Source organism: Phocoena phocoena, chromosome 16 (genome assembly GCF_963924675.1).
Source record: "Phocoena phocoena chromosome 16, mPhoPho1.1, whole genome shotgun sequence".
NCBI lineage: Eukaryota > Metazoa > Chordata > Mammalia > Artiodactyla > Phocoenidae > Phocoena > Phocoena phocoena.
The window spans coordinates 42,025,534-42,049,701 of NC_089234.1; positions in this window are offsets into that span (position 1 = coordinate 42,025,534).

Genomic DNA, 24,168 nt, shown 5'->3' on the forward strand with positions numbered 1-24,168 from the left:
CATTTTTCACAGAACTCGAACCAAATATTTCACAATTTGTATGGAAACACAAAAGACCCTGAGTAGCAAAAGCAATCTTGTGAAAGAAAAACAGAGCTGGAGGAATCAGGCTCCCTGACTTCAGACTACACTACAAATCTACAGTAATCAACACAGTATGATACTGGCACAAAAACAGAAAGATAGATCAAAGGAACAGGATAGAAAGCCCAGATATAAACCCACACACATATGGTCACCTTGATTTTGATAAATGAGGCAAGAATAGACAGTGGAGAAAATACAGCCTATTCAATAAGTGGTGCTGGGAAAACTGGACAGCTACATGTAAAAGAATGAAATTAGAACACTCCCTAACACCATACACAAAAATAAACTAAAAATGGATTAAGACCTAAATGTAAGGCTAGACACTATAAAACTCTTAGAGGAAAACATAGGCAGAACACTTTATGACATAAATCAGAGCAAGATCCTTTTAGACCCACCTCCTAGAGAAATGGAAATAAAAACAAAAATAAACAAGTGGGACTTAATGAAACTTCAAAGCTTTTACACAGCAAAGAAAACCATAAACAAAAGACAACCCTCAGAATGGGTGAAAATATATACAAATGAATTTGCATATATAAACAAAGGATTAATCTCCAAATTTTACAAACAGCTCATCCAGCTCAATATCAAAGAAACAAACAACCTAATCCAAAAATGGGCAGAAGACCTAAATAGACATTTCTCCAAAGAAGATATACAGATTGCCAACAAACACATGAAAGGATGCTCAACATCACTGATCATCAGAGAAAAGCAAATCAATACTAAAATGAGGTATAACCTCACACCGGTCAGAATGGCCATCATCAAAAAATCTACAAAGAGTAAATGCTCTGGAGGGTCTGGAGAAAAGGGAACCCTCTTGCACTGTTGTTGGGAATGTAAGATACAGCCACTATGGAGAACAGTATGGAGGGTCCTTAAAAAACTAAAAATAGAACTACCGGATGACCCAGCAATCCCACTACTGGCATATACCCTGAGAAAACCATAATTCATAAAGAGTCATTTACCACAATGTTCATTGCAGCTCTATTTACAATAGCCAGGACATGGAAGCAACCTAAGTGTCCATCAACAGATGAATGGATAAAGAAGATGTGGCATATATATACAATGGAATATTACTCAGCCATAAAAAGAAACAAAATTGAGTTATTTGTAGTGAGATGGATAGACCTAGCATCTGTCATACAGAGTGACATAAGTCAGAAACAGAAAAACAAATATCATATGCTAACACATATATATGGAATTAAAAATAAAAAAAAAAAGGTTCTGAAGAATCTAGGGCCAGGACAAGAGAAAAGACACAGAAGTAGAGAATGGACTTGAGCACACGGGGAGGGTGAAGGTTCAGCTGGGATGTAGTGAGAGAGTGGCATGGACATATATACACTACCAAATGTAAAATAGATAGCTAGTGGGAAGCAGCCACATAGCACAGGGAGATCAACTCGGTGCTTTGTGACCACCTAGAGTGGTGGGATAGGAAGGGTGGGAGGGAGATGCAAGAGGGAGGAGATATGGTGATATATGTATATGTATAGCTGATTCACTTTGTTATAAAGCAGAAACTAACACATAATTGTAAAGCAATTATACTCCAATAGAGATGTTAAAAATAAATAAATAAATAAAAATAAAAAATAACCATTCACTGAATTATGTCTGGTTTTCTAAATGTGAAAGCTTGTATGTATATATACATACATACATACACACATATATATTATATATATGCTCTTATATAAAACAACAATGACAAAAAGTCAAAAATATATATATTTTTTGTTGTTCACAACTTAGGTATGTATTTTTATATCCAAATAGGTGAGCATTTTTCTTTTTTGTTTTTTTCATATTCCTTACTGGGTTTTACTTTTTTAGGTAACATTTTGATTTATCAACTATAAAGAAATTCTCTCTGGAAATAAAAGGTATCCAAATTGGAAGGGAAGAGGTAAAACTGTCATTAGGAGGATGACATGATACTCCATATAGAAAACCTAAGAGACTCCACACAATAACTATTAAACTAATAAATTAATTCAGCAAGTTGGCAGGATATTCACTGTTAGTGTAACAGTGAAATATCAGAATGAAATATCAGAAAGGAAAAGTAAAAAACATTCCTGTTTAAAATTGTGTCAAAAAATAAAATACCTAGGAATAAACCTAACCAAGGATGTGAAAGAATTATGTACCCAAATCTATAAAACATTGATAAAGCCAACTGATTGTGATTCAGAGAAATGTAAAGTTACCCAATGCTCTTAGATTGCAAGAATTCATATTAATAAAATGGCCATACTATCCAAAAACAATCTACAGATTTAATGTGATCCCTATCAAATTACTCATTGCATTTTTCACAGAACTCCAACAAATAATCTTAAAATTTTTATGGAACCACAAAAGACCCAGAAATTGCCAAAGCAATCCTAAGGAAAAAGAACAAAGCAGAAGGAATAACCCTCCCAGACTTCAGATAATACTACAAAGCTACAGTAATCAAAACAGCATGGTATTAGCAAAAACAAAAAAAAACAAAACATACACACACACACAAAATAACAGACATACGGACCACTGGAACAGAACAGAGAGATCAGAAATAAACCCACATACCTATGATCAATTAATCTATGACAGAGGAGGCAAGGGTATACAATGTAAAAAGAAAGTTTCTTCCCCACTTGGTACTGGGAAAGCTGGACAGCCTCATGTAAATCAATGAAATTAGAATACTCCCTCACACAATATACAAAAGTTAACTCAAATTGTGTGAAGACCTAAATATAAGACATGACACCATAAAACTCCTAGAAGAGAACGTAGGGAAAACATTTTCAGACATAAATCACAGCAGTATTTTTTAGATCAGGCTCCTGAGGCAAAATTAATAAAAGCAAAAGTAAACAAATGGGACCTAATCAAAATAAAAGCTTTTGCATAGCAAAGGAAACCATCAACGAAACGAAAAGAATGTACTGAATGGGAGAAAATATTTGCAAGGGATGTGACTGACAAGGGGTTAATTTCAAAAATATACAAACAGTGCATACAACTCCATATCAAAACAAAATAAAACAAAAACCCAAACAAAAAGTGGACAGAAGACCTAAATAGACATTTCTCCAAATAAGACATACATATGGCCAAGCGACACATGAAAAAATATTCAATGTCGCTAATTATTAGAGAAATGCGAATCAAAACTACAATGAGATATCCCCTCACAGTGGTCAGAATGGCCATCATCAAAAAGTCCACAAATAATAAATACTGGAGAGGGTGTGGAGAAAAGGGAACCTTCCTACACTGCTGCTAGTAATGTAAATTTGTGTAACCACTATGGAAAACAGTATGGTGATTCCTTTAAAAACTAAAAACAGAGCTACTATATGATCCAGCAATCCCACTCCTGGGCATATATCTGAAAAAAACAAAAACACTAATCAACAAGATAGATGCATTCCAATGTTCACTGCTATTCAATAGTAGTTCAATAGCAGTACTATTTATTTATAATGGCCAAGATATGGAAACAACCCAAGTGCCCATAGACTATTGGTTTAAGAAGATGTGGTATGTGTGTGTGTGGTATGTATACACACACATACACACACACATACACACATACAATGGAATATTACTCAGCCATAAAAAAGAATGAAATATTGCCATTTGCAGCAATGTGGGTGGGCCTAGAGAATACCATACTAACGGAAGTCAGACAATGAAAGACAAATATTATATGATATTATTTATATGTGGAATCTAAAAACTAATACAAATGAGTCTATAAACAAACCAGAAATAGTCTCACAAACATAGAAAACAAATTTATGGTTATCAAAGGGAAAAGGGAGGAGGAAGGGATAAATTAGGAGTGTGTGATTAACAGATACAAACTACTATACACAAAATAGATAAGTAACGAGGATTTACTATATAACACAGGGAACAATATTCAATATTTTGTAATAACCTAAGATGAAAAATAATTTGAAAATATCTATCATCTATATTATATATATAAATAAAATCTCTCTCTGTATGTATATAAACAGAATCACTCTGCTGTACACCTAATCTAACACAATATTGTAAATCAACTATACTTCAATAAAAAATTTAAAAAAGAAATTCTATCTGGCATGTACAGAATGTTTGTAGTAGCAACTTCATTCCTAATAGCTAAAAACCACCTAAATGCACATCAACAGGAGATACATTCATATGATGTGATAGTTTTCAGCAATGGAAAGAAACAAATCCCTAATACAACATGAATGGAATTTTTAAATGTTGAGTGAAAGAGACTAGACAAAGGCATAGGCAGACAGACCCTTATACACATTTACACAGACACACACAAATACACTGCATATTGCATGCCCAACAACAGGCAAAATTAATTTATGGTGATAGAATTCAGAATGTTAAGAATGTGTTTGCCTCTAGGGTTGGGAGATACAGAAAAGAGTCATAAGCGGTGTGCTGGCAAATGTTTAACTTTCAAAGTACATGTGTATGTATGTAAGTTTATCATAAATTCTACTGACATAGAAATGTGTAGCAACATTTACACATAATGAAATCTACAATGATCTTTACTGTCCATTTTATAGAGCCAACCAAATGATTTTCCGGATATTTTCTGAACTCTTGTATCTGTTGGTAACCTATGATTGCTTTCAACCATGACTGGACAAAAAGAGTTGCATCCCTCTCTGCTAACTCTCTTTCCAATAAATTTATTGTCATTAAATCTGGTATGTGATCTACTATGAGCTACTCCACCTTCGTGTAAAATATATGCATTAAGCCAAAACTTCATCAGCTTTAGCACTAACTTCAAACTACCAAAGTCCTGTTACCGACTGTGGAGTTTGACAAGAGATGCACAGTGGCATGTTATATATGTGCTTCCTCCATAGATACAGTAGACATAAATCACCCCACAAACACAGATAACAGTAAAATATAGTAAAATAATTAGGAATCAATACATTTAGCCTATTCTCTTTAAAATACATAATTTATTTAATTATAAGATTATATAATTTAATTTTGTTAATGTTAGCCCTGTTTAATAACATGCTTTCAAATCCCTGAAATAACAGTTGGTTCTGATAAGCCAGTACTAGCTGACCCCAGCACACTACTGGCATGAGGTAACTTTAGGCAGTAATGAACATTATATCTTGTTTTGGGTGGTGGTTACATTGTGTACTGCATTATCAAAACTCATTTAAGTAAACAGATATAAAAAACAAACACTGAGATTTGCATTCGAGTTGAACTGAATATATGTTCATTGAAGGGGTGGTAGACGAATCAACAACTTTAAAATATCAAACACTGGAAATGTGGCTAATGTGACTGAGGTCCTTATATTTAATTCAATAATTATTCATTAAATTATTAAATTATACATCTGGCTAGTGGTTACTATTTTGGACAATGCAGATTTAAACAGTTTTAGGCCAGGAGACTATGGTTAAAAAGTCACCAACCCCTTTGTGCAGAGAGCTACAGAGTATTAATCTACAATTTAACCGCAGTAAACAGCTTTACCATCACTGCAGCTTTTTTATGCCTGTTGATACCTTGATAACAAAGACACAGTCGAGACTTTTCTTTGGTAACTTCTTTTTGTTTTTGCCCACCTGTCTAATGCTACAAACATTCAAATAACTATTTTATTTAGAATGCCCTGTGTTTGTGACTCCATAGAAAGAGTCAGAAACATAGTCTCTTTTGCTCTCTCCGGGAACCCAGGCTAAAAGTTGACATCAATTAATTTTGCAACTCAGTATATGAGAGGACCTCTTCTTAGTTTTATGACAACAGATTCAGCACCATCTTCGTACTAAATAATACAAATTCTTTGTCTCCTAATTTACAAGATCAAGTTATCAATAACTAGGCCCAGTCCACAAAACATCACTGCAAAGCCATATTTATGAGCACTAAAATTTACTGTGAAAATATATAGCCCAAAATCTGCTAGACTTTGGTCTTTAAAAAACAGGAAGACCCTGCCAAATACAGTTGGGTTGATTTCTTAAAATGAAAATGTATTAATCCTGGTTAGAGTTTCTCCCAAAATTGAAAACTTAACACCCTTCAGTTTACCCCATGTAGCATTGGGCAAACATCCTACACAATAAAGGAAACTAGTAAGCAAACAAAATAATAAGTAATAAGTAAGGCATTAAGGAATGGGGTGATTCTTTTACTCTTTTCTCTATCCATAACTTGGTAATGCAACTTTTTAAATCTTTCAATGAAGAGGTAATGCCTATCTTCTCTCTGAATCAGGGATGGCTTTTACTAGCAGATAGTGGCAAAATCGGTATTGTACCACTTCTGAGCCTATACCTTTAAAGTCCTTGCGTGCTTCTGCTTGCTCTCTTAAAATGGTGTTCAGTCACCATGTAAATAAACCCAGGCTACCGTGTTCCTTATATGGGAGCAGAGACCAGCCGTTTCAGCTGAGGCTGTCCTAGACCAGCTAACCCAGCTGACCTGACAGTGGACGACAGACACATGATGAGCGGAGCAGAAGCAGGCAAGGTTTCCTGAAGTATAGACTCTCTTACTGGTACTTAGAGCACTAGCTCACACAGTAGGAGCTCAACAAATACTGACTGAATGAATGTCATTCTCATGCTCAATCCTCCAATTAAATGTAGAATAAAACCCAAACCCCATACTGTGCTCTACTGGGCTTACATGATATGCTCCCTTACTCTCACTTATACCTCATCTCACACTACTTTCAGCCGCTACTTCTTTACTTTTCTCCAAATGGTGTGCTCATTCTCACTTCTGGACTCCTTTGCTGTCTGTCTACCCTGCCTCTTCATGTGGCTGGAAGCTTATCATGATTATATCCTCATCAGGAATATCAGAAAGGCCTTCCCAGGGATATAACAACTATAGCTGCCCCTCAGTCACTATCACATTATCTTATTTAGATAACTTCTTAACACTTATCCTTAATTGAAACAATCATTTTCTTATTTTCTTTCTTTACTTAGTGTTTGTATCCCCTACTAGAATGTAAATTCATGAGAAGGTACTTTTTTTTGGTAACATTCACTACATTACAACCTTCAGTAAACACTGAGTCCAGGAGAGGGCACATAGTAAAATAAGCATATAACAGAAAAATGAACAAACAGCATCTAATTTCCTTAACTGAAAAGTGAATAAAAAACATCCAGTATCCTTAATTATTTCCTGGATTAATTGTTCTACAACTTGCAATATCAAAGAATGCTTCTGTAATTAAGCTTTTAAATTTGTTCCCTCCCAATCCTATATTAACATTGTAGTAAAGAAATAAAATCAAAATCCCCTTAAAAGCAAGGTAGAACTAGAACAGATGAAGGATGTCAAGTTAGTTTTGTATGATCAAAAGTAGACAGCCAAGTGGTAACAACTTAGCGGAACCAAAAAAAAAGAAAAAGAAAAACCAATTTGTACTGCAAAATTCCTTAAAAGCTTCATGACTGTAGATGCCAGATACCTTTGAAGGGTTCTGTGTATGTGCGTGTTTGTGTGTGTATATGAATGACAGAGAAGGAGGAAGGGATAAAAACAGGAGGATTAATGGACTGTCAGTATGAAGTATAAGAAGAAGTTGGATCTCCAGATTTCCTCTCTGATCTCCTACTTAGGGAATTCTCACGACTAAGCTAACAAGGAAAATGCAGAAAGTTTACTCTCTGCAATGCTTAAACGAAGTTTTGTGGGCTTTGGGAAAGATGAGAATAAGAGTGAGGTGCCCTATGCACTGATTAAAAACATATGGTAAATGGTGAGAACTCTCAAGTCTCACTCCTCATTGACATCTAGAACGCTGAGTTTGAATTCTCTAAGATCACAGATTAGAGTTCTTTTTGGGGAATCTGACCAACCCACAAGGAAAAAAGCAAAAGTACAAATATGGACAATTGCAAGTTGCCCCAATGAATCAATCTATGCTGATACCCATCAGTTAACAAGTCTTGGACAAACACATAGAATTTTGAATCAGCTTTTAATACCTCACACTTAAATATGAACTGGCAGCCAATAAACACCAGACAATTGAGGAAAACATCCAGCATATGAGGCCGATCAAATGAACAGAAGATTGATCTCAAAGAAAATAGTGATAAAGCCAAGACACTAAATTTTTAAAATTCTATAATTATGTTCCTCAGATGGATATTAACAGGATAATTAGAACAAGACCCTTTAAGAAAAAGGTTATGTTCAGAGAACAAGGCATAGCCCTTTATAAAATAACAATATTAATGATAATAATTAATAATAATAATTTACAATGGAAATGTTAAAATCACCTAAAATTTTGGAATACAGAGCTGAGGTAAGTTTCCAGAAAGTAGAACAAAGAGATACAGATAAATAAATAAAAGAAAAAGATTAAGACAATGGAAGATCAGACCAGGAAGTCCACCATGCAGGTAATACAAGTGACATGAATAGGAAATGGAATGGGCAAATGGTGGGGAGGAAATTATGGGAGAGAAGCTCAAGAGGGAGGGGATATGGGGACATATGTATGCATATGGCTGATTCGCTTTGTTGTGCAACATCAACTAACAGTATTGTGAAGCAATTATACTCTAATAAAGATCTATTTTAAAAAATTAGAAAAGTTTCTAGTATCAAGAAACCTGAATTTTCAGATTAAAAAAGTGACCAAAAAATCAAAAATAACAAGTAAACAAAATAAAAATAATCAAATGGTGAAATTTCACAACAACATAGAAAAGATCCTAAACTTTCCAGAAAGGTTAAAAAAAAAGGTCAGGATTCACAGTGGTGTCAGACTTCACAATAAAAACACTGAAAACCAGAAGGAAATGGATAAATATTTTTAAAATTCAGGAACCACTAGATTTACATGCCAAGCCAAAGTATGAATAAAGTCTATTTGAATATACCCAGAAAATATATTACTAATGTATTCTTTTTTTTATTTAAAAAAAATTATTTATTTTATGTATTTATTTGTGGCTGTGTTGGGTCTTCATTGCTGCGTGTGGTCTTCCTCTAGTTGTGGCAAGCGGGGACTACTCTTCATTGAGATGCTTGGGCTTCTCACTGCAGTGGTTTCTCTTGTTGCAGAGCACGGGCTCTAGGTGCATGTGCTTCAGTAGTTGTGGCTCGTGGGCTCTAGAGAACAGGCCCAGTAGTTGTGGCACATGGGCTTAACTGCTCCGTGGCACGTGGGATCTTCCCAGACCAGGGCTCGAACCCATGTCCCCTGCGTTGGCAGGCAGATTCTTAACCACTGCATTACCAGGGAAGCCCACTAATGTTTTATTTTCAGGAAACTATTTGAGGATCTACTCCACCAAAGTACATACATAAATAAATTAAGAGCTAGACAAGGGATATAGGAACGAGATAATCCGACACCAGAAAGAGGCATAAAGATTCTAAGATAATGATGAAAGAGTTGCCAGGATAACTGCTTGGCAACAGGCTAACAGAGCAGTCAGCCAGAAGGATGGAAGGTGCTAGAAGGAATGTTTCCTAATATGAGTTATCATTTTGAGAAATGCTTTAAGAATTTTAATAAAACTTAGAGACTTAAATCATGAAAGAACTATTAAAAACTAAGAAAATCCTAAAAGGATGCAATTTTTATTGGCAGGAGAGAACAAGGATATGGTAAGACAGGAAATGGAATCATAGTGCACTGCTTTGCTTAGTTATCGACAGTATTAATAGAATTATGATACTGTAAACACTGACAATTAATTAGACATATAATATTGTTATATTCAGAGGATGGAAGCAATGAATGTATTTATATAGGAGAAGTGGTCAAAAAAGAGCGTTCTCCGCCTTATACGCGTAGACATAAAACATAGGTAATTTTTATTCTACATTTCTACAGTCTCTTCTCCCCCTGACTACTTACCCTGGGGTACGCTAAATGTGCAGATTTATACAGTGAACATCAGTCAAAGTCACAATTTATCTGAGGCAATGCATCATAAACACACGTGCAGGGACTGATGAAAATGCTGCTTAATACACTCTATTCATTCCAGTTTTTCACAGCACATTGAAATATGCATGGCTAATGGAGGACACTGACTGAAAATATTGGGTGGGTGGCGCAGCCCAGTCAACATATCATGTGAAACGTTGCACACATCATGCAATATAATGTAAAATAAATACACCATTTATTAAGCATATCTGCCTATGTTTCAAGCCTTATTAGCAGCCTATTCAAAAGGTCCAAATATCATGAGTTATTTCAAAAAAGATTAGAAATACATGTATAAGAATATTATTTAGGAAGATGGCATAAAATCAAAAGGAATATTTTGTACTGAGAATCAGACTAGGAGTTTATTAGGGCATCCTGGTTTTTCATTGTAAGCCCTTTTTTAAATTATAAGGACTGTTTGATTTTTAAAACTATGTATATGTATAGCTTTGATTTTAAAAAATAGCTAAAACCAAAATGTTCCTCTCTTTACAATATAGCAATTTTTTGCAGTTAAGTGTTAAATATGTCGTTGTGCAGTTATCTACCTTGAAGTAAGCAAATATGTATATGTTTGTTTTAGTCTGTTATTTTAATTCCATATATTTTCATACTGGTAAACTTAAGGGAGACTGTCAAGGCAATTTACCCTAGCCATTATACTATGGAGACATAAGGTGATACCCTAAGCTCCTCTCATATTTGTTATTCTAAAATTTATGATAAATAAAATCTTAGTGAAATAAAATCTTAGTGACTCGTACTCAATTTCATTACTAACTCTTTAATCCTCTGTGATCTAATGGCTTCATTACAAATATATTTGTCTCAGTTTCAAATTTTATAAAATAATAGTAATTATCATCTACTTCTACCACAATACCTTAATATGCTATTTCTTGTAAGTTTTAATGATTTTCAAATCTCAGGAACATTAAATTCAAATTACATTATGATGTCTTAAAAGTGGTTAAAATTATTCATAAATAAAGGAGGGCTTCCCTGGTGGCGCAGTGGTTGAGAGTCCGCCTGCTGATGCAGGGGATGAGGGTTCGTGCCCCGGTCCGGGAAGATCCCACACTCCGTGGAGTGGCTGGGCCCATGAGCCATGGCCACTGAGCCTGCGCTCAGCAACGGGAGAGGCCACAACAGTGAGAGGCCTGTGTAGTGCAAAAAAAAAAAGGAAAGGCCCAAAGGACAGTTGAGCGATATCATATTTTTAGTGTGGTAGTAAATATATCATCTCTCTTATTCTCTTTAGAGCTGAAATAATAAGGTAAAATCTATAAAAAGTCCCTTAAATTTTTCTAGAAAATCCATATAATATTTAATTCTCTCCAACATATTTAAAAACACATAGGTTTATAATATGTGACTCTTTAGAAGGCAAAAATATGCCCAAAAATATGCCTAACAAAATTTTCCCAAACATAAAAGTATGTGATAAGTATCTCCTAAAAGGAAATTATACAGTATTCAAAAGTCCACGAAAACAGAGGCTTATAATCTGCTGTGAAGAAGCTTTAAGCAGGCTTCACAAAGTAATCTCTACCATTTAACACACTAAGGGGGTGACATATTCAAAATTAAATATATTAAGAGAAAAATTATGCATTCGCTCAGTATGTACACATTTTATTTTTTAACTGCATTTGAAGTTAAGTCTCACTGCATTGACAATACTTTTTTATTGTTATTGATATTGGTGATATTGATCTTACTTAGCAATAGAAAATTAACATAGGCATTTGGAGAAAATATTTTCTTTTATGGTTTTATCAACAGTATGTACATTTATATCCAAAGTGTTAAAGTGATGAGGCAAATAGGGAAAAATAAGCCAAAATGCCAACATTTTATTTTATTTGGCTTCAGTTTTCCTTCAAAGATTATATAAACCAGCTAATCAAACACAAAGATGTTGCAGACTTATTAGAAATTGGCAGTCATATATAAATAAGCAATTTCCTTTGGAGTAATGGCCAGTAGAATAAAATAATGATTAAGAGTTCCGGCATATCTGGGTTTGGATCCCAGTTTGACCAGTTTCTCGCAAGGTGCATTTGGGAACTCTCCTTATTTCTCAGAGTTCAGTGCTATAATTTTAAAATGTGGACTATATCTGAAACCTTTTGAACGCCACTGATTTTGTTAGAGAACTGCTTTATCTAGGGCTATTTCATAAAGTGTAGTAAGGGACAAATGAAGAATCTCTTGAAAAGCATATGCATAGTGCCTGTGCCTACAACACTGTAGAAATAAATAAATATCAGTACTCTAAAATTTATTGAATATTGTTATATTCAAATAATATAGTAATAGAACATTAACTTTTGTATTTGTTCTAAGCTCTCTCTGCTTCAAAAGGAGCACAGATTAAAATTGTGATGTATTTGGAATTGAAATAGCAATTTATGTTATTTTCTAATTAACTATTAAGGTAATATCTTGTGGTTGTTGCGCATTCTATATAAAATTATATTTAACATCTGTATCTACACATATACACATATTTTTTTAAACACTAACATCTCAGTACTCAAGGTAGTTTACGATACTGTTATTCAAAGAACTGTTAGTGATTATAAAATGATTTAGCATATTTCAGTAATATATTTTGTGAATTTAATAATACAAATAGATATTTAGTAAATGAAAACTGAACAAGCATACTTTGTGAACACATGGAACAACGCTTATGACTTGTAAAAAAGCAAATAAATAAATTACTACTGGATGTCTTAGTTTTTATTTTTAATAAAATATATGATTACACATTAATTCATATATTATGTTTTAAATCTATGAAAAGTTTATTGAGCACTCATAGTATGTTGGACAATTCACTGAGTATAAGGAAAATACAAGGATAAAAGATCTGTCATGGAGTGCAGGGTACAGAAAGAGAATTATAAAAAAACAAACCATGGACAGAGATGTGTGGAACCTACTGATTGAGAGGAGGGAATAGCTTCTGTCCAGGAGAGAGAGTGCCTCAGCATGATGTCAGGCTTAAGCTAAATATTTACAGATAAATAGAAATGCTGATGTAAGATTTGTTCGGAGGGAGATGTGGTAGGAGGAGGGCCTGAATTTGGAAATATTATGAAAACTTTAAAGAGTGAATAGTGTTTTCGGAGAATAATTCAACATATACTATAAAGAGGCAGAAACTGGGACTGGAAAGGCTGATTATGGTCAAACATTGAAAAGCCTTAAATATCCTAGCAGAAGTTTGAGAGACTGAAAAGATCATTGCCTTTTTTTTTTAACACTGGTGGGTTTTTAAGACCCCCAAAAGAAATATATGAAAAGAGAGAAACTGTAATTTACTTAAAGATTTACAAATAGTTCAATATCAGTGATACACAAACAGTAGGGAATGGATATGCGTGTGTGTATCCATATAATAGCTTCACTCCTCTAAGGAACTTGGAATTTTAGCCCTTAAGTGATAATGTATGCAATAGCATTAATTGATAGCAAGCAAAAAAACTGAATCTGGAAAACTCAATCAGAAGAGAAATGTATTGAGAAGATATTGCAAAGTTCCTAAAATTGGTAAGAAACCTAAAGGATTTGGTCAGAGGAGAAGCAAATTGATATAGTTTCCAGGATCTAGGTTTCAGGTACTTGCAAGAAGTCTTATTAGAGAACTGACACTGAAAAAATAATGAACTTTCTTAAATCCTTAAATCTTTGTTTCATTTAGTTCATTATTTAAAGTCCCAGGAGTTATTTTTGGTGAACTGATTAGCTAAGAAAAGTAAGTTAATCCTTTGAGGAGGCACTTTTGCTTATTGTTCCTTCAAGTTTGCACAAAATGGAGGTAATTCTCTAAATCTTGATTTTAATGGGATATGGCAAAAGTGATGGGATATCACTTCTGTCATATATTACAAGAAATCTTCATAGAGAGCAAAGGCAGCTGCCATGTTGTTAGGTGCCCTATGGAAAGGCCCATAGGCAGGGAACTGACGGTTGCCTCCAATTAACAGTGAGAAAACAGCTGAGGCATTCAAACCAACAGCCTTTCAAGGAAGTGGATCCTGACAACATCCATGTACATGAGCTTGGAAGCTGATTGTTCCCTCAGTTAAGTCTTCAGATTAGACCACATCCCCAAATGACATCTTAATTGAGGCCTTCTGAAATATCTGAGACAAAGACACCCAAGTAAGCTGTGCCCAGGCACCTGACATAAATTGTGAGATAATAATTGTTTTAAATAGTATGTTTCAGTATAATTTTTTATTTAGCAATAGAAAACTAAAACATAGTTATCTGAAGAAAACATTTTCATGATTTTCTTTATATAAAGAAGGATATTATCATTCTTCACATTTATAAAGAAAAAAATGACACCTGTAACCTCCCATATGATTTATATAATTGTGTTTACATAATGGAGATATACTAAACAGTTTTTGGATTGCTACAATAAACATCATTTCTCAGTAACTTAATTTTTTTTCTTTAGATATAAAACACTATTTTGGCAATTATCAATAGCTTTGCTTTTATTTCCAGTTTAGTTTAACTATTGGAAACATTTCTGGGTGTATGTCTAGTTGCAAAGTTATTTCTATGTCACAACAACTAGATGTTTTGTTGCTGAATTCACTGCTTCTTAGAGATAGTAACTTATTAAAAATAGTATTTTTTGATCTATAAAACACATAAAGAATAAGAAGCAGTAAATGCATGAGATTTTAGCCATATCATCAATATCTTTTGGTTTACATAAACATATATCATAATTATAGTGAGAAAGATAAATGTCTTTATACAACTTACAAGTTCAGTTTCTTTGACCCAAATATTTGACTCTCTCCAACTACTGCTCCTAACCATTTAATTACCATATTTGTGCTTCCCTTACCCACGCCCTAGATATGCAAACTATAAAAGCAGAGTTGGGAGAGAGAAAAGTGTGGATTTTAACAACATACTATATTCACTTCATGCCTACATCCTGCAATTCACTGGATGTAAGGAACTGGGGTGAGTACTATAAAATGTATCAGAATTATTTCCCTGTGTTCTCATAGGAATCAATATTAAGAAAGAATTATAGTGTTTTGTTCCCCCACTGATAATAAGTAAGACACTACATATTGTTATCTACAATGAGACCTCCCCAACAAAGACTGTGAAAAAAATGTGAATCAAAAGGATGAAATAGTGTGGATGAAGCTGATATTAAAATTTAACTAGACACAAAAACTCAGTCTCAGTCATCCTATATTTCCTGTAGGTTAGGCTGATGGTTCTATTATGAAAGAGATGGGCAGGTGGGATGACTTTATTAATAATTGTTTATAGGAAGTCATTACACAAACATCCCCACAAACCCACCGCCTCACACACACATCAAATCTGTTATAGGCTGAATGAAGGACCTCTTACTAAGGGTCAGATATTAAATTAACCAAAGGTCAAAGGTATCTGTAGTCTAGAACTTGCTACTGGCTGAAATCTTCTCTTTTTTGATATAAAACAAATTTTAGCAACACTGTAGTGTTCACTGCTTTCAAATACCTAAAACTGTTTTTGAAAAACCGGACATTTCCATATTTTAGATTTAAATTTCAATGAAAAATTAAAATATTCTTTAATGAATTAATATGAGAAATTCTGAGTATAGATTTTCTGATATTTCTATTGAGATTTGTGATAAAACATATTAAGAAAATAAAATTATACTAAAATACTTGTTTATTACAATAATATTTTTCATGTTAATTGTGAAGTCCATATCATTTCACTTTATTATTAGCATAATATGGTAATAAGGAAATAATAATTATTAGAATAAAACAATTATAATTAGCATATACTTTATGTATGTTACATACCAAAAGTTTTATATATACTATTTTTATTATCATAACAATTGTTCAAGGCATATATCACTGTTTTCTTAAAATATTGGGGTGGCCAAAAAGTTCCTTCAGTTTTAAGTAAAAATAAAACATTTTTTAATTTTCACCAAGAACTTTATTGAATAACGTATTGAACTTTATTGAATAACAACATTTTTGGCCAATCCATAGTAGGGAAATGGAAGTCTGGTAATTCTATAACTTTGCCAAAATTTACACAAATATATTTAAATCTTGTAATGATATCCTTGATATGTATAATCACAAGGTCTAGGGTCTCATGCTTCCAGAAAGGATACTAAGATCATTATAAAACAGAAATTTATGTACTAATTAGACTCAAGTCCAAAGCTGCCTTTTAGCTTCAAGCTCTTTTAGCTGCCTTTTAGCTTCAAGTTACCAGTGGTAAATCAATCCTTTGACTTGCCAACTCTAGGCAAAATGGAATTATCTCCCAAGCTACCTTTGCACTTTACAATCAATGGTTTGCCTCTTACTGACTCTTTTATTTGGTTACTTCTCCTAAAGCCCACATATCTTTTACCTGTAAGATCTAATTAAAAGAAAACCTAAATTAATAACATTGTAGTACACTGTAAGAAGTGTTCTCTTCCCTCTTAGCAGGTTCATGGCCTTGATCACATTGGCCAGTTTTCAAGTCCCCCATGGGAGCACAGTGGACAGTAAGAACCTCATTCTGTTCAGAGACAAGTAACATCTTCTCTATGATTCACTATTACAGCAAACTAATTTTGTCATTAAATATTTTAGCTGTTATGAAATAAACATCTCATTCTGTCTCCTGACTAGAGATAAGTTTAAAATCTAAACTGTAGATTATCCTTATTTTAAATCTGCTAGCAAGCAAGGGTAACAAAAAGAAGAGAAGCTTGGGGGTCCAGCAGACCTCAGTCCCACCTTCTTTTTCTTTGCTTTTCTTGGCTTGGACTTTATTTTCCTTGTTTTATTTTCCTTTCCTTTGTTTCCATTTTCTTTTTTCTAATTTGAAAGGTTGATACAATATTCAATAGCATGCATCCTTGCTATGGAGTTTAACTATGAGGATTCAAATGAAGTTTTCAGCAGATGTCCTGATACATATTAGAGGCTTAATAAATGGTAGCCATTAGTACTATTCAAATTAAATAGCACTTTATTGCTCTGATTATTCTGGGAAATGTCTTTTAACAATTATTCAATTCAGACAAATTTCAAGGAACGTTAGAATGATCATCTGCTGAAATATTCCCTGGAATATGGTTGAGGGTAAACTGAATAGAACAAGACACCTTTCTGATAATTCATCCACCTACACTCTTCACCACTATAATACAAGTGGCTTAATTTCTAAGTGCTCAGTTAATGAGGCGAGCAACACAGAGTGATATTTTAGTGGGAAATACTAATTTTCAAGTATTGAGCAACTTGTGCCTTATTAAACATTAACAGAAATATCCATATTCCTAATCAAAAGAAATACCATAAAATAAATCAAATTCTTCCACAATTAAGTTGCCACTCTACATTTAAAAGGCAACAGTAATTCCCTATTTTGAAATAATACTGATCATTCAAAAGGTGACTTTTTCATACTAAATGCACTTAACTTTTGCGGTAGGCGGGCCTCTCACTGTTGTGGCCTCTCCCGTTGCGGGACGCACAGGCTCAGCGGCCACGGCTCACGGGCCTAGTCGCTCCGCGGCATGTGGGATCTTCCCGGACCGGGGCATGAACCCGTGTCCCCTGCATCGGCAGGCGGACTCTCAACCACTGCACCACCAGGGAAGCCCTGCACTTAACTTTTATATGTATAAAAAACAGGTTTGACTGAAAATGTTATCTACAGACGTACATCAACATTAAGAGCATTCTATTTATAGAACTGGTAAGCCATAGCACATTATTATTGGTTTAAAACATATATTGTAATTGTGATAAATACCATAAGCTACTAGGAAAATTATTTAAATAATTTAATAATTTGCACAGAAATCCGTGTAGTAAATATATAAATTATGTTGTCATACATATACATCTGGGTCACATTTTTAAGTAATATTATAAAGAATTTGGTCTAAATATAGCACATCAAATAGGCTAGTATTTTATACAGGCAATAGGATAGTAACACAAAACTAAATTATTTTCGGAGAGTATTAAACTTGTAATGTGTATTAATTGCACACATGCAGAATAAAGCAATTAAAACATTTTCTTCTGATCTCTTTTTTCTTAACATTAGAAAAGTTAAAAACGATTAGACAGTAAGTTCACTACATAGGCTTGCAATGATAAATTGAAAGCAGTTGTACAAAGCAATACTTAGCGCAACTCTTTATAAATTTTGTTTTCTAAATTTTAGTTTCAAAGAGCACAGGAAATTCTAGAGTTTGAGATGACTGAGTCCTTCTGTTTTACAGATATGAAAACTATTTTTGAGAGGTTAAAGGACTTGGCCAAGATCAGTCCTTCTGTTAGAAGAGAGGTATCAATAGATTATCATTATTGCTGTTCAGTACTATGATTTTCTTCTCAACTCAAACAGGTCATTCTAAAATTTGATAGTGTATAATTCTCTATATTCAGAGATAAGACTGCCTACCTAAACATTAAACATAACTGTTGCTATTAGACATTCCTAAAGGGAACTAGATTGGATAAGGAGACCAATCATGCCTTATTTATTTTCTGTAAAATGCTTATTTCAAACAATAGAAGTAGGGAAGACCTTTGCAAATTGAATGAACTCTGTATATATTTAAGGAATATTATCAATATATTGAAACTTTAACAACAATGGAACATAATGATAATTCATATAAAAATTTAATATCTCATTGATTTTCAAGATGTTCAATATTAAACTGAAAATTTGAGTATCTTTTCCTAATGAAAACAAAACTGCCTAATAATTTACCTTTATGATACCACTTGGAATACCTAAGAGTCCATAACTATTCATACCTTTCCATGATTCAAAATTAAACATAAAACACTCAATATGTCAAATTAATAAATTATATAGAAATGATAAACTTGCCCTTTTTTCTTGAAATAAGATTTAACTCACAAAGAAGCTTTATGTTATCCCTGTTACAAGTCATGATGAATTGACATTTCCTAAAGGACCATATCCAATACTGAGATAATTAAATGCTAATTAGTTAAGAAAATGAAGTAATTTTTTGAAATAAAAGGTATAGCTTAATGTTGAAAACACTGACCTTGAATCAGCCTGTGATATTCTCTAACAGAAACATAAAAGTCTCATTTATTAAGTGAAACTTATATTTCTAGATTACTTTGAGAAGGGAAGAATTTATTTTTATTTCCATTTTATCTTCCTATCTCTTCTTTCATGCTTATCTACTTTTCTCATTAACCTGCCAATTGTTTGATAACATGCAAATTGGTGAAACTGCTTATTTAACCCCATTATAATTAAACTATTTAAAAATACATTTTAGAATTATCATTTTACATTTATTTTATTCTGTGTTAAATTTTTGAACTTTCTCATACCGTTAATTTTTTCCATTATTACCTTCTACTTTATGTCCCTCACCACAAGCACAATTTCATTCTTGCATTGTGTATCTACTTTTCTATTTCATTAGCAAGAAAATACTATTTATTAGAAACACTGAAAGCTTGCTGAGTTAGAACAAAACTGAAATTGATTTAGAACTTATCAAACATATTATCAAGTTTTGCCTCGTATATGAAAGCAAAGTTGTAAAAGATAATGTGGTCCATATTCCCCCTTGGTTTATGGGACAAACAGAACTGTATTTTTAGCAAATACTGTAAGGATGGCCAAATAACATATATGAAGTGTATAATAATAAAATATTAACTGCCTGTGCAAGTTAATAATGAGGTGGCAGAGTGATTATATGAAGCTTTAGTCAACCTGATTATTAAACTGTTATTTTCTTGCATTGCCCAACAATTGGCACTGCTTTACTTTAATATGTCATTTTATATAGGTAGCCCCAAGCAGAAGTCAAAATTATCATCTTTCTCTCTGTGCATTCCACTTTCTACTGTGTACGTGCAAAGTCTTTTGAGAATGAATCAATTCCAGCCATCAGTTTGTATGTACTATTTAAACTGAATATAAATACCTAATGTGATAAGTTGCTACTGCTTTCCTTTCAAACCTAGATTAGTTATAGAACTGAGTCTACTAAATTAGAATTTTGATTTCTAAATAAGAAAACACCATTTTCCATAATTAGTTCAGTATATAAGTATATAGTGTACGTGTTTGTTTTTCCTCTCATTTAAATCACTTGAGAAACATTCACTTTGTATTTATTAGTTGGGTAGGCAACATCAAGAACCATATGTTAGGTTGTATTAAGTTTTAAGAATCTTAATGATAAGTAAAAAATTAGAATAAAACTTTTAAAAGACTGCTTTAAAATTCTACTCCATCCCCCATTCCTACTAGACTTTTTTTAATGGTAGATTATTGGCAATGCCTAGAATGTAGTATCAGTTTTTCTTTTGATTCTTTCATTTGTTTATTTGGTTAAGAACCTTTTGTTAATCTCTAAATTCCACCTTGCATGTAGACACTTTTTGTGTCTATACTAAAAGTGTAGGGAACAAGGGTCCCCTTATTTGTAAAATTTAAACACCATGAAGCTATCCAAAGTCAGATGGTGTTATCAGCTGCAGAAATTCCCCCATGGGGAGAAAATATTTGGAGTAATTACTCATCATTTAGAAAATGTAGCCTTTTAAGAAAGATGGCCATCTCCTTCTGCTGAGTATGGGGAGAAGGAATTTTAGTAATCAGTGGATACTATAGACTCTCAAAATTTGTATGTTAAAATCCTAACCCCCAATGTGATGGTACTAAGAGGTGGGGCCTTTGGGGGGCAATTAAGTCATGAGGGTGGAGCCCTCACTAATGAGATTTGTGTCCTTGTAACAGAGAAATGATCTTGCTCTCTCTTGTTCTTCACTTTCTCCTCTCCTTCTCCCACTTTCTCTCCTCTCTCTCTCTCCTCACTGTGCAAGGATATAATGAGAAGATAGCCATCTTCAAACCAGGAAGAGAGCCTTCACCAAGAGCCCAACCATACTGGCTCCCTGATCTCAGATTTCCAGCCTCCAGAACTGTGAGAATAAGTGTTTTCTGTTTAAGCTACTCAGTCTATCGTCATTTGTTACAGCAGCCTGAACTAAGATGATGGGTCACAGTGGACTCTGCTAATATATACCCCAGTTGTCATATGGACTTTCTCACATACAATTTCAATTTTAAGAGCACCAAAAAGTCCAAAGTTACCTTGAATTCCAAGAAGTCACAGTTGCTGGAAAAAGGGTTCTACCTGTAACACAAATATCACCATTTTCTAGTTGTAAAAACTAGGACCTTGGAACAAGTCTTTAGTATGCATGACTGGAAATAGGCACAGGCCACATATGACAAGTGACTCTCACTTTTGAATATATCCATAGCAGTTATATCTATAGCTGTTTAAGAAAGTGAAAAGTATACTCCCAATTCTTAGATGTTGAGGCAAGTGATTTACATCTATTATTCTTGATTAGAAACCCAGCAGTAGATTTCCTTGTGAGTTTCTTCAGTAAATCTTCCTTCTACTCAAGCCCAAAAGACATGGTAAATTCTTCCTATAGCTTCAGTGTAGTTAATTCAGATCTCAGTGGGAGAAACCATAGTGTACAGGTATTACAAAAGAGAAAATAAACATACTTAAATTAACATTTCCAAAAATCATATAAATCTGGTTAGTATAAATATGTTGGTAACTTATTCTATTTTGGTTTATTTCTATGTAAATGATCTCTGAATAAACAATGAAAATACAAATCTGCAACTGAAAGAACAAATCTACAACTGATTTAGCACACTGAAAGATTGAATTGCACTTATAAGATTTCAAAAAAAATCTCCTTTTCTACATCTTTATAAATTAAAGTATTCCAACTCAAAATGGATTAAAGACCTAAATGTAAGACTGGAAGGATAACATAGGCAGGACGTTCTTAGACATAAATTCTAGCAGTATTTTTTTTTTCTTTGTCTCCTAAAGCAAAGGAAATAAAAGCAAAAATAAACAAATGGGGCCTAATTAAAATTAAAAGCTTTTGCATAACAAAGGAAATCGCTGACAAAAGAAAAAGACAACCTACCGAATAGGAGAAAATATTTGCAAATTATATGACCCATTAGGGGTTAATATCCAACATATATAAACAGCTTATGCAACTCAACATCAAAAAAAAAACCCAAACAACACAATTAAAAAGTGGGCAGAAGACCTACAGACATTTTTCCAAAGGTGAAATGTGGATGGCCAACAAGCATGTGGAAAGATGCTCAACATTGCTAATCACCAGGGAAATGCAAGTTAAATCCACAATGAGGTATCACCTCACACCTCTCAGGATGGCTATCATCAAAAAGAACACAAATAACAAATGCTGGCCAGGATTTGGAGAAAAGGGATCTCTTGTGCACTATTGGTGGGAATGTAAATTGGTGCAGTCACAGTAGAAAACAGTATGGAGGTATCTCAAAAAACTACAAATATGACCGCACAATTCCACTCCTGGGTATATATCTGAGAAAAGCAAAAACACTAATTCAAAAAGATACATGTACCTCAATTTTCATAACAATGTTGTTTACAATTGCCAAGATATGGAAGCAACCTGAGTATCCATCAGCAGATGAATGGATAAAGAAGATGTGGTATATATATACAATGGAATACTACTGAGCCATAAACAAGAATAAAATTTTGCCATTTGCAACAACATGGATAGAGTTGGAGGGTATTATCTAAGTTAAATGTCAGACAGAGAAAGACAAATACTGTATGATATCACTTATATGTGGAATCCAAAAAACACAACAAACTAGTGAATAAAACAAAAAAGAAGCCGACTCAGAGATATACAAAAAAAAAAAAAAAAAAAACTAGTGGTTACCAGTGGGGAGAGGGAAGGGGGGAGAGGCAATATAGGAATAGAGGTTTAAGAGGTATAAACTATTGGGTATAAAATAAGCTATAAGTATATATTGTACAACACAGGGAATAAAGCCAGTATTTCATAACTACAAATGGAGTATAAACTTTAAAAATTCTTAATCACTATATTGTACACATGTAACATATAATATTGTACATCAACTATACTTCAATTTTAAAAAGTATCCACTTGACATAAGAATTCCTTTTGCCCTTTTTGTATTGCCTAATTAAATATATCACTGAAGCACACATTTCCCTTGTAAACACTCATCCTACCTCAAGAGCACATGTTTCATTGAGACAGTTTTACTAGACAGTTGGCCAGCCTCAATCTCTCTTGCAGTCTTGCCTGCACAAAACCTTACATAGAGTACATGTCAATCAGTGATTCACCAGTAAGAAATAGGGATTTTAACAGAATCTGTTCATCATAAGCCTATTTATCTATGCAAAAAGACAGAGACATAAGTAATAATGAAACAGAGGAAAAGATAAAACTGTTTTTAATGATTCCATTTGTTTATCTTTCTTAAATATATTTTGAGCTTTTCAGAATATTCTTCTCAAAAATTAAAATAAAAAAAATATATATGGGATGCCATGGTTATCCTAGATTGTTTATAAATAATGGAAAGCTCAAACATCAAATCTAAGGACACTAAGGGTGTCTTATACATTAAAAACATTTAATTAAAAATATTTTAATATAAACTATTCAATGTAAAAGGCAAATGTAAAATACTTTTACATAGCAGACGACATACATAAAATGCAGAGTAAAAAATATACCCAAACTACTACTATTTGGGAGTAACAAGGTGAGGAAAGATATTTTCCCTTTTTCTTAGGGACATGGATTTTTTTAGTTATAGAATGACAAGAGATAGTTCCTTCAATGCCACCTGTTAGCTGTGTGAGCTTTTAGAATTTATTGAGGCAAATAGATAGGATTGTGCTAGGCATTATGCTATGTATTCTACACAAATATTGGATTTGATCCTATTAGCTATTCACATTTTACAAATATATATGTGGGTATATACACATATATTTTATTATATATTATATATATATGTATATATATATACACACACATATATTATTTTTCTTTTCTTTCAAGTTAACTGAGGCTGAGAGTAGTTAGGTATTTTTGTCCAGGTCACATAGCTATAAAAAG